The sequence below is a fragment of the Triticum urartu genome, chromosome 4 (assembly GCF_003073215.2).
Source record: "Triticum urartu cultivar G1812 chromosome 4, Tu2.1, whole genome shotgun sequence".
Classification (NCBI taxonomy): Eukaryota; Viridiplantae; Streptophyta; class Magnoliopsida; order Poales; family Poaceae; genus Triticum; species Triticum urartu.
The window spans coordinates 12,553,595-12,571,301 of record NC_053025.1 but is presented as its reverse complement, the minus strand read 5'-3'; positions in this window follow the sequence as shown (position 1 = coordinate 12,571,301).

Genomic DNA, 17,707 nt, shown 5'->3' with positions numbered 1-17,707 from the left:
GCAATAAAAAATATATGACATGATATGGCCATCATCATGTTGTGCTTTTGATCTCCATCGCCAAAGCATCGTCATGATTTCCGTCGTCACCGGCTCGACACCTTGATCTCCATCGTGCATCGTGGTTCTCTCGCCAACTATTGCTTCTACGACTATCGCTAATGCATAGTGATAAAGTAAACCAATTACATGGCGTTTACATTTCATACAATAAAGAGACAACCATAAGGCTCTTGTCGGTTACCTATAAATTTTACCAAACATGATCATCTCATACAATAATGTATATCACATCATTTCTTGACCATATCACATCACAACATTCCCTGCAAAAACAAGTTAGACGTCCTCTACTGTGTTGTTGCAAGTTTTACATGGCTGCTACGGGCTTCTAGCAAGAACTGTTCTTACCTACGCATCAAAACCACAACAGTGATTTATCAAGTTTATTGTTTTAACATTCAACAAGGACCGGCTGCAGTCAAATTCGATTCAACTAAAATAGGAGAAACAGGCACCCGCCAGCCACCTTTATGCAAAACTAGTTGCATGTCTATCGATGGAACCGGTCTCATGAACGTGGTCATGTAAGGTTGGTCCAGGCCGCTTCATCCAACAATACCTCCGAATCAAAATAAGGCATTGGTGGTAAGCAGTATGACGATCACCGCCCACAACTCTTCTGTGTTCTACTCGTGCATATCATCTACACATAGGCCTAGCTCGGATGCCACTATTGGGAAATGTAGCATGTAATTTCAAAAAAAATCCTACGCTCACGCAAGATCTATCTAGGAGATGCATAGCAACAAGAGGGAGACTGTGTCTACGTACCCTCATAGACCAAAAGCGGAAGCGTTTGACAACGCGGTTGATGTAGTCGAACTTCTTCTAGCTCTGACCGATCAAGTACGAACGCACGGCACCTCTGAGTTTTGCACACGTTCAGTGCGATGATGTCCCTCGCCTCTTGATCTAGCAAGGTGTCGAGAAGTAGATGAGTTCCGTCAGCACAACGGCGTGGGGATGGTGATGGTGATGTGCTCCGCGCAGGGCTTCGCCTAAGCACTACGAAGATATGATCTGAGGCGTAAACTGTGGAGGGCCGGGAGCGCCGCACACGGCTAGGAATAGATGTTGTGTGTTCTAGGCGCCCCCTCCACACGTATATATAGGTGGGGGAGGGGAGGCAGCCATGGGGCGCCCCAAGTAGGAGGAATCCTACTTGGGGTCCTCCCTAATTCGTCCTCCCCCCTTTCCTTCTTTCCGGAGGGGGGAAAAGGGAAGAGGAAGGAGAGAAGGAAAGGGGCGCGAACCCCTCTTCTTCTCAGCCTCTCCTCCCACCCTTGTGGGCTGGTTCCCTTGCCCATATCTGGGGGTTCCGGTAACCCCCCCCCCCCTGCGGTACTCCGATAAATACCCGATACTATCTAGAACACTTCCGATGTCCGAATACTATCATCCTATATATCAATCTTTCCTCTCGATTATTTCGAGACTCCTCGTCATGTCCATGATCTAATCCAGGGCTCCGAACAACATTTGACCACCAAATCACATAACTCATATAATACTAAATCGTCATCGGACGTTAAGCGTGCGGACCCTACGGGTTCGAGAACTATGTAGCCATGACCGAGACATCTCTCCGGTCAATAACCAATAGCGGAAACTGGATGCTTATATTGGTTCCTACATATTCTACGAAGATCTTTATCGGTCAAACCATTATGACAACATACATTATTCCCTTTGTCATTGGTATGTTACTTGCCCGAGATTCGATCGTCGGTATCTTCATACCTAGTTCAATCTCGTTACCAGCAAGTTTCTTTTCTCATTCAGTAATACATCATCATGTAACTAACTCATTAGTTACTTTGCTTGCAAGGCTTCTTATGATGTGCATTACCGAGAGGGCCCAGAGATACCTCTCCGATACTCGGAGTGACAAATCCTAATCTCGATCTATGCCAACCCAACAAACACCTTCGGAGATACCTGTAGAGCATCTTTATGATCACCCAGTTACGTTGTGACGTTTGATAACACACAAGGCATTCAAGGGTGACCGACACGTTATGTGCCCCTCCTGTCGCGCCCAGGTGGGTTGTCCCCACATGGTGGCCCCGCAGACCCTAAAACCGACGCTATAAAATCCTATTTTTCTAGAAAAAAATCAGGGAGAAAGAATTATCGCGATCCATGACACGGAGTCGCCATCACCTCATGTTCTTCATCGGGAGGCCAGATTTGGAGTCTGTTTAGGGCTCTGGAGAGGGGGGTCTTCGTTCTTCTTCATCACCAACCCTTCTCCATCACCAATTCCATGATGCTCCCCACAGGGAGTGAGTAATTCCTTCATAGACTTGCTGGTCGGTGAGGATTTGGATGAGATTCACAAGGTAATTGAGTTAGTTTTGTTAGGGCTTGATCCCTAGTATCCACTATGTTCTAAGATTGATGTTGCTATGAATTTGCCATGTTTAATGCTTGTCACTCTGGGCCCGGGTGCCATGATTTCAGATCTGAAACGTTTATGTTATCACCATTATATCCATGTTCTAGATCCGATCTTGCAAGTTATAGTCACCTACTACGTGTTATGATCCAGCAACCCCGGAGTGACAATAGTCGGGACCACTCCCAGTGATGACTGTAGTTTGAGGAGTTCATGTATTCACCGTGTGTTAATGCTTTGTTCCGGTTCTCTATTAAAAGGAGGCCTTAATATCCCTTAGTTTCCAATAGGACCCCGCTACCACGGGATGGTAGGACAAAAGATGTCATGCAAGTTCTTTCCATAAGCACGTATGACTATTTACGGAATACATGCCTACATTATATTGATGAACTGGAGCTAGTGCTGTATCGCCCTAGGTTATAACTGTCTCAGGATGAATATCATCCAACAAGTCACCGATCCCATGCCTATGAATTTATCTTATATTGTTCTTGCTAAGTTACTACTGCTATTGTTACTATTGCACTTGCTAGAAAACTACTGCTATCATTGTTACCTTACTGTTACTGTTGTCACTATTATCAAAATTATCATATTACTTTGCTACTGATCATGCTGCTGTAGATAATTAATCTCCAGGTGTGGTTGAATTGACAACTCAACTGCAAATACCTTCAAATATTCTTTGGCTCCCCTTGTGTCGAATCTATAAATTTGGGTTGAATACTCTACCCTCGAAAACTATTGCGATCCCCTATACTTGTGGGTTATCAATGACCGAGTCATCTAGAAGATTAACTCGCAGCTGAGACAAGCGGTTGTGCAACCCAGACATTTGGAGTATGTGCTCGTTGACAGAACTGTTTCCCTCCATCTTACAACTAAATAACTTGTTGGAGATTTCATATCTCTTGACCCGGGCATGAGCTTGGAAAACCATTCTCAACTCTTGGAACATCTCATATGCTCCGTGTTGCTCAAAACGCTTTTGGAGGCCCTGGTTCTAAGCTGTAAAGCATGCCGCACTGAACCAGGGAGTAATCATCACTACGTGACTGCCAGGCATTCATAACGTCTTGAGTTGCTGGGAAAATGGGTCATCACCTAAGCGGTGCTTCAAGGACATATGCTTTCTTGGCAAGCTATGAGGATGATCCTCAAGTTACGGACCCAGTCCGTATAGTTGCTTCCATCGTCTTTCAGCTTGGTTTTCTCTAGGAACGCGTTGAAGTTGAGGGCAACATTAGCGTGTGCCATTGGGTCTACAAGATAGATTGTAAAGACAATTTTACACTAAGTTCATGATAATGAAGTTCATCTAATCAAATTATTTAATGAACTCCAACTCAGATAGGCATTGAACTTTCGTTCAAAACCAATACCTTGATTCTTCCGGTGCCTTCCTTGCTTGCGTACAATTTCCTCGAATTGCTTTCTCCCGGCAAGGCTCTTGTAAACACCTTTCTCTATAATTCCCTTCAATAAGCTATTTTCTTGCTCAAGTGTAACTTGGCTAAGAGAATCATTAGTGGAATCAAGAGAACTACTAGAAGACAACACATTGGATTTAGCATGATTATTGTTACTACTAGAGGAAGAATCTTTCTTGTTCTTGTTACTAGACTTGACTTGAGGCATGTAAGTGGATAAGAGTAAACACTTGGCAATGTAAGAAGAACTTTTCTTGCGAAGATCATCATTGATTGCCTTTAAGAACTCATGCTCTTGCTCAAGGTTGAGCTTTTCAAAACGTAATTTCTCATGAGTCCTTAAAAGTTCTCGATGATCTCCTAAGATAGTTTCATGAGCTAACTTAAGAGTGTTTAGTTCTTTAGTTAGAGACTCAATCTTCTCCTTATCATTGTCATTCATTTCATCATAGTATTCATCACTATAGTTGTCAACAAGTAAATCATCATCACCTAAAAAGTCATCTTCATCACTATTGAAATCAACATACTCGGGGTGTGATACCTTTGGACCTTTGGCCATGAAGCATCTTCCAATTCCTTCATTTGGTGAATCAAATATGTCGTAGGAGTTGGTTGACACAAGTGCTAGTCCGGCAACACCTTCATCTTGAGTATATTCAGAGTCGGAGTGATAGCTTCTCTCGGAGTCATTGTCGGAGTCGGAGCCGGATACCCATTCACCAACATGAGCTTGATGTCTTCATTTTGTGTAGCTCCTTGATGACTTGTCCTTCCTTTCTGAATCCTTGCTTCTTCGAGGGTGTCTTCGTTCATATCGATCATCCCTACTCCTTCTCTCCCTTGACGATGATTCTTCTCTTCTACTTCTTCTTTTGGGAGAATCTTCTCTTCTCTTGTGGGGAGCCGAACACTCATTGGAGTAGTGTCTGGGTCTTCCACAATTGTAGCAGTTTCACTCTCGACTAGAAGATCTTTTGTCATTGTAGGACCTTGACTTGGAACTTCTCTCTTTGCTTCTATTCTTGTAGAACTTGTTGAAGTTCTTCACCATTAAGCTCAATTCTTCATTGAAGGTTTGTTTCTCACTTGATGATGTGGGAGCTTCACATGAGGCTTTGTAAGCACCACTTGACTTGTTATGGATCTCCTCCTTATCCTTGAGTGACATCTCATGAGCAACAATTCTTCCAATGACTTCCGTTGGCTTGAGATCTTTGTAATTTGGCATCATTTGGATCAATGTGCATACGGTATCGTATTTTACATCCAAGGCTCTTAGGATCTTATTGATGATGAATTTGTCGGTCATCTCTTCACTTCCTAAGCCGGCAATCTCATTTGTGATAAGAGAAGCCTAGAGTACATTTCAGCGACACCTTCACCATCCTTCATTTTGAACTTGTCAAGTTGACTTTGAAGCACATCCAACTTGGATTCCTTGACGGAGTCGGTACCTTCATGCATATCAATCAAAGTATCCCAAATTTCCTTTGCATTCTCAAGACGGCTGATTTTGTTGAATTCTTCGGGGCACAATCCGTTGAAGAGGATATCACAAGCTTGAGCATTGTATATAGCATCTTCAACTCCTGCGGTAGCTTCACGATTCGGTTCTCTCCCATCAAAGAATTCACCTTGCAAGCCAACACACACAATAGCCCAAACGGCGGGGTTATGTCCAAGAATATGCATTTTCATCTTATGCTTCCAACTAGCAAAATTAGTACCATCAAAGTAAGGACCTCTACGGTGATAATTTCCCTCGCTAGACGCCATACTCTCCTAGGTTGTGAAACCAAGGCTATGACCACCAAAAGCTATGGAAATCAAAGAAAATGGAGACCAAAGCTCTGATACCACTTGTAGGATCGAAAGTATGTCTAGAGGGGGGTGATTAGACTACTTGACCAATAAAAATCTATCCTTTTCCCAATTTTAGTCTTGGCAGATTTTAGCTATCTTAGCACAAGTCAAGCAATCTTAACATGTCAAGCAAGCATGAAAAGAGTCTATAGCAGCGGAAACTAAAGCATGCAACTTGCAAAGAATGTCAAAGGGAAGGGTTTGGAGAATTCAAACGCAATTGGAGACACGGATGTTTTTGTCGTGGTTCCGATAGGTGGTGCTATCGTACATCCACGTTGATGGAGACTTCAACCCACGAAGGGTAACGGTTGCGCGAGTCCACGGAGGGCTCCACCCACGAAGGGTCCACGAAGAAGCAACCTTGTCTATCCCATCATGGCCATCGCCCACGAGACTTGCCTCACTAGCGGTAGATCCTTCACGATCTCCTTGCCCTTACAAAACTCCTTGGTTCAACTCCACAATCTTTGTCGGAGGCGTCCCAAGTGACCACCTAGCCAATCTAGGAGACACCACTTCACCAAGAAGTAACAAATGGTGTGTTTGATGATGAACTCCTTGCTCTTGTGCTTCAAATGATAGTCCTCCCCAACACTCAACTCTCTCTCACAGGAATATGGATTGGTGGAGAAAGAGGAAAGCACTTGGGGAAGGCTAAGAGATCAGATTCATTATGGTGGGAAATGGAATATCTTGACCTCAACACATGAGTAGGTGGTTCTTCTCAGAAAATGTGTATTGGAAGTGTAGGTATGTTTGATGGCTCTCTCACGAATGAAGAGTGGGTGGAGGGGTATATATAGCCTCCACACAAAAACTAACCGTTACACACAATTTACCAATCTCGGTGAGACCGAATGGAGAAACTTGGTCAGACCGATTCAGCAAACCTAGTGAGCGATAGGATTTTTGGTGGGACTGAGATGCAACTCAGTAGGACCAATATGGTTAGGGTTAGGGCATAACGTAATCCCAGTGTGACCGATTACACAAACTCGGTGGGACCGGTTTTGATAATAAGCTAACCAGAGAGTTGGTCAGGTAAACTTGGTGGGACCGATCGCTCATTTCGGTGGGACCGAAATGTTACAAAAGAGAAACAAAGAGTTTACATTGCAATCTCGGTGGGACCGATCGCTCATCTCGGTAGGACCGAAACGTTACGAAGGGAAACAGAGAGATTACAACCCCATCTTGGTGTGACTGAGATCCCTATCGGTGAGACCGATTTGCCTAGGGTTTGTGGCAGTGGCTATGACATCTGAACTCAGTGGCGCCGGATAGAAAGAATCGGTGGGGCCGAGTTTGACTTTGGTTTAGGTCATATGTGGATGTGGGAAGGTAGTTGGGGGTTTCGGAGCATATCACTATGCACTATGAAGCAAGAACCTCATTAAACAACACCTCATCCCTCCTTGATAGTATTGGCTTTTCCTATAGACTCAATGTGACCTTGGATCACTAAAATATAAAATGTAGAGTCTTGAGCTTTGAGCTTGAGCCAATCTTTTTGTCGTTAATATTTTGAGGGATCCACTTTCTTCATCCATGCCATGTCATTCATTGAGCTTTTCCTGAAATATTAATCTTGGGATAGCATTAGCTCAATGAGCTATATGTTGTTAGGAATTACCAAAACCACCTAGGGATAGTTGCACTTTCACATCTTCCTTTCCTCACAGAAGTTTCTGTAACCCGCCATGACGTCATCTCTGGAAAACACAAAAAACTTTTATGACGTCATCTCTCAACGGATCTTCATCTTTAATGCCTTCCGAGAATCGAGGCGTCCATTTAGTTAGATAGTCATTATTGTGTCTTCCTCGATCTTTGCGTCTGCCTGTTTGCTTATCCCTTATAAATAGGCACACCCCGGTCTTCTCATTCTTCTCTCTTCTTCATCTTCTTCCTCTCGCACCCCCACTGCTGCTCGAGCCCCGCCGCCGTCGCAGAGCATCTCATCGTCATCGACCTTGACCGCTGCATCAACCAGAGTCGGTTCAGAGAACGCGGCGACCTTCTGTGGAGGATTCGTGGCCGTAAGTATTCGCCCTCCTATTCCTCAGATCCGCATTTGGGCTTCTAGGTTTTCTGTATGTTCTTCGTAGTTCTTCGTGGTTCTTCGCAGTTCTCCCACTGCCACCTCTTATTGATCCAAAAAGAGATATACGCTTGTGTGGTGGCTGTTTGGTGTCTACTCTTGACATTAGTAGATCCCTTTTTCTGGTATAAAGGCCGCATGAGGACTGATGCATTCGTGTGTGCTATATTTTTAGGTCTAGAAAATTTTCCATTTTGAACGGCCATTTGATCCATAATAATATCCAGAAGTTAAGAAATATGTTTGTCTCAACACTTGATCAATTCTGTTGCTGGTATTTCTCAAATGTCTGTAGTCATGGCGGGTTGTGAAGCCGGCTTACTTTTCCCTATATGACATTTAGCCCTTACTTGAGCCGCCATTACTTCCCTGTACCATTATCACTTAATTTAACCATTATCATTGAATTGAACCGGCATGTTGCTTTCCTTTCAGTTCATTTTCGAACATCATGCCGTCCAAAGCACCGACTGTCTACAACTAGGTTCCCTCAACCGTGACTGAGGACAATTTGAAGGAGTTCTTCTCCATATGATTTTTGCCAGGGAAGAATGTCATGTCTTATCGTGCTCCTGACCCGGATGAGGAACGGCCCAATCCAAGAGATGGTGAAGTCATTGTCTTTTCTGACCACATGAACCATGGTTTTTCCCCACCCGGCTCAAAGTTCTTCAGAGAAGTCCTCCATTTTTTCAACCTCCACCCTCAAGATATCGGGCCCAATTCCATATCTAATATCTGCAACTTCCAAGTGCTCTGTGAGGTTTACCTTCAAGAAGAACTGACTGTAGAACTCTTTAGAGAGTATTTTTATCTGAACCGACCGCTAGAACGAGTGCACCAATGGCCTTAGCTTGGAACTTGGAGACATCTCAATTCAACGTTGACATGGCGCCGTCTTCCCCCTCATAGTCTTGCCGAGTCATCCCAAAGACTGGAATCAGACTTGGTTCTATTGTCAAGACACTTCACCAGCAAATGAGAAGCCACTGCAGGGTTATCGCGTCGAGCGTCTTGACTCCAAATTTGCGCTCCCTGACAAGCTTACTACTGCCGAATGTAAGAAGTTGATTCCATTAATCAAAAGGATTAATGCTTTATTAGGGAACGGCTTAACCGGGGTTGATCTGACCCGTTGTTGGATCTCATGGCGGGGTATTCCTTTTAGCCGCCGATCCAAACTGATGTATGAATATGGTGGAGGTCCCCAACACAGATATCTCTCTTCGTTACAGCTCCATTCAACTAACTGAAGAAGATATTGTTTCAATGTCAACCCTTCTGGTAAACGCAAATATGAAGACTGTAGTAAAGTCAGGTTAAACCCCTTCTGCAAACTCAACCCAGTGCCAGAGGTAAAGAACTTCTGATCTCTCTCCTTTGTATTTTTCTCAGTCGTTTTTTTAATACTTGCCTGACCTTTCATCTTGTTTTACTTGTTCATAGGCCAAATTTGATTTCTGGAAAGCCAAATATGACCACGAAGCTGCCAAGAAAGCGAGAGCCGCCGCCATAAACGCCAAGAAGACAACCCGGAGATCTAAAATTAAGAAGAAGAGCACCGCTGAAGACCTGCTGAAGCTTGACGATGATACTTCTAAGTCGGAGGTAGCCCTTTGTCGTGACCGGTTTTCCGGGCTTTAATTTCCAGAAAAGGGTCGTTGTGCTCACCAGCCCCAGGATTACTGTTAGCTGATGAGGCACCAACTTGTTACAGAAATTCCAAGAAAAAGTGCAAAATATGTAGCACAAGACCATTGTGGCCTATGAGTACATCAAATGGTTTCTAGTGGTTGAGGTCGGAAGCGGTTTTTGGATCACCACGGTCCATGGGACTCCATTTCCCACAGGAACAGCTTCGCGAGGCTGCTATCACCGTTGCTTAGGTCCCGAGGCTGTCATCGCCACGCTCCTCTCCAAGCAAGCAATCTGGCCAAGACAATAGCCAGGGACAAGCCAGTGAGTACTTTGAATGTACTCGCAAACATTTAGAACACAGGTATAATATAATTGATCAACATACACTGAAATATTCTATGATCACATCGTCAGTCATAAATAAAATCTTGATGCATGCAAGCAGGTTATTTATATGCAACCGGAATATGCAATGACAGAATAGAAATAAAATGTCCCGATCGGATGTCTGAAGCGACGTCTCGAAAGGATAGTAAAAGTGAGCATGCCTCAATCGGGCGTCTTAGCGACACCACGTAAGGGGCTTATAAAATAAATAAAATAACAAGCATGCCACAGTGGGGCATCTGAGCGACGCCACATAAAGGGCTTATAAGAAAAATGAAATAACAAACATGCCACAGTCGGGCGTCTGTGCGACGCCGCATAAAGGGCTTATGAGTAAAATGAAATAACCACATGCCACAGTCGGGCGTCTGAGCGACGCCGCATAAAGGGCTTATAATCATAGTGAATATCCAGGAGGTGGTACCGTCCAGGGATATTCATTATTTCAAACAATGCAAACGGTTAGTCACAATGATAACAATCATAACCATCATATATCACAATGTCATCATCAATATTCGAGTTTAGTGGTTTCTCCTCCGAAGACCGACACTAAGACCGACACTTGACCCATCCCAGACTGTAATCCTTAACCATGGACACGGCTATTCGAATAGGTTTAATATCTCTGCAGAGAGTGTACTCTTTACCCACGAGTAACGGATTCCTTTAGTCCATCGGACTAATTCCGTCTACGGTCTTTTAATTGAAACACACCTGACTTGCACACACCAGCTTTTACTCGTGTCTGGAATCACCCATGACACCTGTTAAGCAAAACTCTAAGTGGGGAGGCTACAACCTCGCGTAGCATGGGATCAAATTTCTATCGCGCGCTCTAAGGGGTGCCCCCCTCTCGGTCCCAACCGGATACACCCATGCCCCCGGACCAGGTGGCATGCCTACCGGCTACAACCGGTATCTTCCACCATGGCCTCTCTGTACGGGTGTGTGCCAAGACAAGGGTTAACAAACTTACTGAACCATACCCCACCTACGGTAGGGACCAGTGGCAGTACGAAACAAGTATGGGGGTTACCGGAACAAGACTCGATCTATGGCCGACTCAGGAGGCTTATGAGTTCCCTGCATGACATGTATATCAAATATATTTCAACCGACGAAATCACCACCCATTATACCTTACTATGCCATACCGGACATAACCGTCCCGACGGGGACCGGCGACAAGCTCACTCCTACCCAAGGCAGAGGCTTTCCCGGATTCCTTTCCGGCATGCATGCAAGGCACATGAGGATGATTACCATCAAGTATATACATTCCCAACAACAAGGAAAATCACTAATATGCATTCATGCAAACGATCGTATCACCACATAAAATAACGAGTTCTCCGAAATGAGGTGGTGTTATAAACGTGTCAACCAACACATCAAAAATATTATGCCAGGGTTCAAGATGCTTGCCTTCATGGTGTGGAAAGGCAGGGTGCACTCCAAATCTTTTGAAAGCTTTCTTCTCTTCAAAAATCCTATTTTCAAAAATATGCAAATAACACATATTTCAAAAACAGTACAAAAAAGTTGTTTGGAAAATTTTCAAATAAATCTTAAAATAAACTAGACAGAATTTGAGAGATGTAGGAAAAAGAATCAATTCATTTGGAGTTATATTTAAAAAGTTATAGGCAGTCAAAGTTGTGGTCAAAAAACTGTTTTTAAAAATAAAACAAAAAGAAAACGTTTCAGCCGCGAATACGCTTTCTAAGTAGAGACGTACTTGAGCCTTTACGCCTCCACTTAACCAGCGTGGATCGCGCGGGGAGTCACTGACAGTGGGCCCGCCTGGCCCACTGGTCAGGTTGACCAGTCTCTCTCCCTCCTCTTCCTCTGTCCGAGCGATGCGGGGCTCCGGCGACGCTCGCCGGTGAATGGTGGCACCGTTCGAGACACCGAGGGTGGGGATGGATCCGCGGTTCGAGGGCGGTCCTTCCGGTGGTTGTCAGTCAGGTGGGGATGAAGGGAGTCGCCGGCGGCGAGCTTCGCGGCGGCCGGTGGCTTCGGGAGTTTTGGGCGCTTGAACCGTGGTGGCTCCCGGTCGGGTTTGAGTAGCTGGGCGGCTCCGCAAGTCGAAGTGGAGTCATTTGGTGGCGTTGGACGGATGGGAGGGGCTCTGGTTGCGGTGAATGGAGCTGGGACGTGGTGGCGGCCGAACCGGCCGGAGTCGGGGAAGACGGCTTTCCCCCCGACGATTGCTGGCTGTGGGGGTGCCATGGGGGTGGCCTGAGGTCGCATGAGTGCTGGGACGAGCTCGGGGGCCTCCTTTTATAGCGCGACGAGGTCGGTTCCCGGCGGCCGTGGATAAGTTCACCGGCGAACCGCCTTCCTGTAGCTAGGGCGACGTGGCGGCGACGAGCGCTAGCAGACGAGCGGGGGATAAGCTTGCGAAGCTCCAGGGGGCAGGTAGCGAGCTGGGGTGGCTCGGGCGGCGCCGACCGTGGCAGGGCGCACTGCGGACGCCGGCGTGCCGCCAAGAGGGCTCTGGCGGTGGCGCTGTAGGGCGCCAGGGTGGGCTGGCGTGTTGTGGCGAGAAGGGGAGCGCGTGGTGTGGTTCTGCAGTGTGGGCCAAAACAGGGGCGTGACGCGGCGGCTCATGTGCGCGGCTGCAGTTGGCGCGCTCTGGGCGCGCCCAGTGCACGCCCACCAGCTGCTCGGCGAAATGCATGGCATGCTAGGTGGCTCCGTTGGAGATGGGGGTTAGCAGGTCTAGGCTTGGGCTTGCAAGGAGATCAGTGGACAAGTTTGATGGGTCAGAGGATCAGGTTCACAACACAAACTTACACTCATGCCAAAACTGTTCATGCCCACAGGGTGTTTGACAAAATGCCAGAGGCATCTAGGCAGGTCTTGGAGTGGTCAAAAACTCCAGATGGTGGTCTCTTTAGATGCATAAGAGTGGTGAAGTTAGTTTTCCAAAAGAAGAAACTTGCTAGTGCAAGTTTTGCAAAACCTCAATTCTGGACAGGAGGTAAATGGCATCATTTCATGAACCAAAAATGATCCAAAGGGTGCATGCTCCTGGACTTAGGGGTTTTGCAGGGAGGACTACAAGTAGGAAAAGGAATCAAGAGCCAAAGAGCAAGCAAAAATATGGTTGCTGTACAAACCATCAAGTTGGACCAGAATGAAAATGAGGTTGATTCACTCAAAACTTTCAAATAACAACACTGGGTTTTTGCATAAAGTTGAATCATATGCTACTACTAACATCCCATAATTTTGGTGGAGGCTATAAAGAAATATTTAAATGAGTTGTAGTGCAAAATTGCACTCTGGACCAGAGAAGAAAATTGGGTGTAGAGCTCAAAATATTACAAGAATAAAATATATTTTTGGATAAAAGTGATTTAAAAACATCACATGACATCTCAAAATTTTGGTTGGAACTTTAAGTGAATTTATCAAATGGTTGTAGTTCAAATATGGCCATGTAACCTTGGAAAAACCATTTTTCAAGAAAATAAAGATCAAGCAAATTAATTATGTAATTAGTTCTACTAATAAAATAAAAGTTTTTATCGAGAGGTTAAACAAGTCCAAAAACATATTTGAAAAGTTTTCACTTTGGGGAAAAACTCCATAATAACAAGGGAGAAAAAGGTTCAAAAATAAAAAGGGAGCCCAGAAAATAAAAGTTTTAATTTCCTGGCAAAATTAATTAATAAAACAAGGCCAAAAATTTGGGGTGTCACACCCTTGACTCCCTTGGTCAGCTTTTTAATAATCTTATTAACACTGATCATTGTCAGGACGACACAGGGGCCAGTCAGGCCGTGGAAGAAGAGGTAACTATTTCCTCCAACTCAGCCCATTTGCCAAGATAGAAACTTCGAGTCGTAACCCAGAAAGTAAGGTTTTCACACCCTTTGGCTTATCTGGACCCTCATTTTCTTTTGAAAAAGCAGCAACATGAGAGCCGCCGTCAGGCCCAGAACATCAATGAACCGCCTGCTGTTCTTCAACAAACTCCTCAAAAGCGCCAGAATGAGGTTTATTCCTTCGTCTTTTACTTTTCATTAATGGATCTTCTCCCTTGCATTACTGATACGTCTCCAATGTATCTATAATTTTTGATTGCTCCATGCTATATTATCTACTGTTTTGGACTATATTGGGCTTTATTTTCCACTTCTATATTATTTTTGGGACTAACCTACTAACCGGAGGCCCAGCCCAAAATTGCTGTTTTTTGCCTGTTTTAGGGTTTCGAAGAAAAGGAATATCAGACGGAGTCCAAACGGAATGAATCCTTCGGGAACATGATTTTCTCATCAGATAAGACCCAGTAGACTTGGACCCTCCATCAAGAAAGCCACGAGGCGGTCACGAGGGTGGAGGGCGCCCCCTAGGGCGCGCCCCCTGCCTCGTGGGCCATTCGAAGCTCCACCGACGTACTTCTTCCTCCTATATATATACACGTACCCCCAAACGATCAGAACAGGAGCCAAAAACCTAATTCCACTGCCGCAACTTTCTGTATCCATGAGATCCCATCTTGGGGCCTGTTCCGGAGCTCCGCCGGAGGAGGCATCGATCACGGAGGGCTTCTACATCATCATCCAAGCCCCTCCGATGAAGTGTGAGTAGTTTACTTCAGACCTACGGGTCCATAGTTAGTAGCTAGATGTCTTCTTCTCTCTTTTTGGATCTCAATACAATGTTCTCCCCCTCTCTTGTGGAGATCTATTCGATGTAATCTTCTTTTTTCGGTGTCTTTGTTGAGACCGATGAATTGTGGGTTTATGATCCAGTCTATCTATGAATAATATTTGAATCTTCTCTGAATTCTTTTATGTATGATTGGTTATCTTTGCAAGTCTCTTCGAATTATCAGTTTGGTTTGGCCTACTAGATTGGTTTTCTTGCCATGGGAGAAGTGCTTAGCTTTGGGTTCGATCTTGCGGTGTCCTTTCCCAGTGACAGAAGGGGCAGCAAGGCACGTATTGTATGTTGCCATCGAGGATAACAAGATGGGGTTTTTATCATATTGCATGAAACTATCCCTCTACATCATGTCATCTTGCTTAAGGCGTTACTCTGTTTTTAACTTAATACTCTAGATGCATGCTGGATAGCGGTCGATGAGTGGAGTAATAGTAGTAGATGCAGGCAGGAGTCGGTCTACTTGTCTCGGACGTGATGCCTATATACATGATCATACCTAGATATTCTCATAACTATGCTCAATTCCGTCAATTGCTCAACAGTAATTTGTTCACCCACCTATAGAATACTTATGCTCTTGAGAGAAGCCACTAGTGAAACCTATGGCCCCCGGGTCTCTTTCTCATCATATCAATCTCCATCACTTTATTATTGCTTTGCTTTTACTTTGCCTTTTACTTTTTACTTTGCATCTCTATACCAAAAATACCAAAAATATTATTTATCATCTCTATCAGATCTCACTTTCGTAAGTGACCGTGAAGGGATTGACAACCCCTAAGCACGTTGGTTGCGTTGAGCTATTGTTTTTGTGTAGGTACGAGGGACTCGTGCGTAGCCTCCTACTGGATTGATACCTTGGTTCTCAAAAACTGAGGGAAATACTTACGCTACTTTGCTGCATCATCCTCTCCTCTTCGGGGAAATCCAACGCAGTGCTCAAGAGGTAGCAAGAAGAATTTCTGGTGCTGTTGCCAGGGAGTCTTCCCAAAAGTCAACATACCAAGTACCCATCACAATCCCTATCTCACGCATTACATTATTTGCCATTTGCCTCTCGTTTTCCTCTCCCCCACTTCACCCTTGTCGTTTTATTCGCCGTCTCTCTCTCTATCCTCCCTCTCTTTCTCTTTTTGCCTCTTTTTGCCCGTTTGCCTTTTGTTTGCTCGTGTGTTGGATTGCTTATTTTTCACGATGGCTCAAGATAATACCAAATTGTGTGACTTCACCAATACCAACAATAATGATTTCCTTAGCACTCCGATTACTCCTCTTACCGATGCTAAATCTTGTGAAATTAATGTTGCTTTGCTGAATCTTGTCGTGAAAGAACCGTTCTCCGGCCTTCCTAGTGAAGATGCCGCTACCCATCTTAATAGCTTCGTTGATTTGTGTGACATGCAAAAGAAGAAAGATGTCGATAATGATATTGTTAAATTGAAGCTATTTCCTTTTTCGCTTAGAGATCGTGCTAAAGCTTGGTTTTCATCTTTGCCTAAAAATAGTATTGATTCGTGGAATAAGTGCAAAGATGCTTTTATCTCTAAGTATTTTCCTCCTGCTAAAATCATCTCGTAGAAATGATATTATGAACTTTAAGCAACTTGATCATGAACATGTTGCACAAGCTTGGGTGAGAATGAAATTAATGATATGTAATTGCCCTACTCATGGTTAAAATTTGTGGATGATTATACAAACATTTTATGCCGGATTGAATTTTGCTTCTAGAAATATTTTAGATTCGGTCGCGGGAGGCACTTTTATGGAAATCACTTTAGGAGATGCTACTAAACTCCTAGATAATATTATGGTTAATTATTCTCAATGGCACACTGAAAGATCCACTAATAAAAAAGTGCATGCGATAGAAGAAATTAATGTTTGAGTGGAAAGATGGATGAACTTATGAAATTATTTGCTATAAGAGTGTTTCTTCTGATCCTAATGATATGCCCTTGTCTACTTTGATTGAGAATAATAATGAATCTATGGATGTGAATTTTGTTGGTAGGAACAATTTTGGTAACAACACGTATAGAGGAAATTTCAATCCTAGGCCTTATCCTAGTAATCCCTCTAATAATTATGGTAATTCCTACAACAATTCTTATGGAAATTATAATAAGATGCCCTCTGATTTTGAATCTAATATTAAAGAATTTATTTTTCGCAAAAGAATTTTAATGCTATGATTGAAGAAAAATTGCTTAAGATTGATGATTTGGCTAGGAACGTTGATAGAATTTCTCTTGATGTTGATTCTTTAAAGCTTAGATCTATTCCTCCTAAGCATGATATCAATGAGTCTCTCAAAGCCATGAGAATTTCCATTGATGAGTGCAAGAAAGAACCGCTAGGACGCGTGCTATGAAAGATGCCTTTATTAAAGCGTGTTCTTCTAGTTCCTATGAAAATAATGATGAAGATCTAAAAGTTATTGATGTGTCCCCTATTAAATCTTTGTTTTGCAATATTAATCTTGATAATGATGGGACTGAATATGATCCACCTTTACCTAGAAGGCGTTCTAAAAATTCGGAGTATTTAGATCTTGATGGTGAAATTGATAAAAGTGGGATTAAAAGAAATAAAACCCTAGATGATGCTAAACCCACTATATTGGATTTCAAGGAATTTAATTATGAAAATTGCTCTTTGATTGATTGTATTTCCTTGTTGCAATCCGTGCTAAATTCTCCTCATGCTTATAGTCAAAATAAAGCCTTTAACCGAAACATATCGTTGATGCCCTTGATGCATTCTTATGAAGAAAAACTTGTTGAAAGTTTATTCCCTAGAAAACTTTATGATGAGTGGGAACCTACTATTAAATTAAAATTAAAGATATGAGTTTTTATGCTTTGTGTGATTTGGGTGCTAGTGTCTACTATTCCAAAACTTTGTGTGATTTGCTAGATTTCGTGATTTTTGATGATTGCTCTCTAAAACTTGCATCTTGCGGATTCCACTATTAATAAACCTATGGGAAGAATTAATTATGTTCTTATTGTTGCAAATAGGAATTGTGTTCCCGTAGATTTTATTTGGATGTTATACAACTAGATCATCTTGCATATCTATTATTGGCATTTTGCTGATCCTAGAAATTTCTACGCAACTCGAGGAACC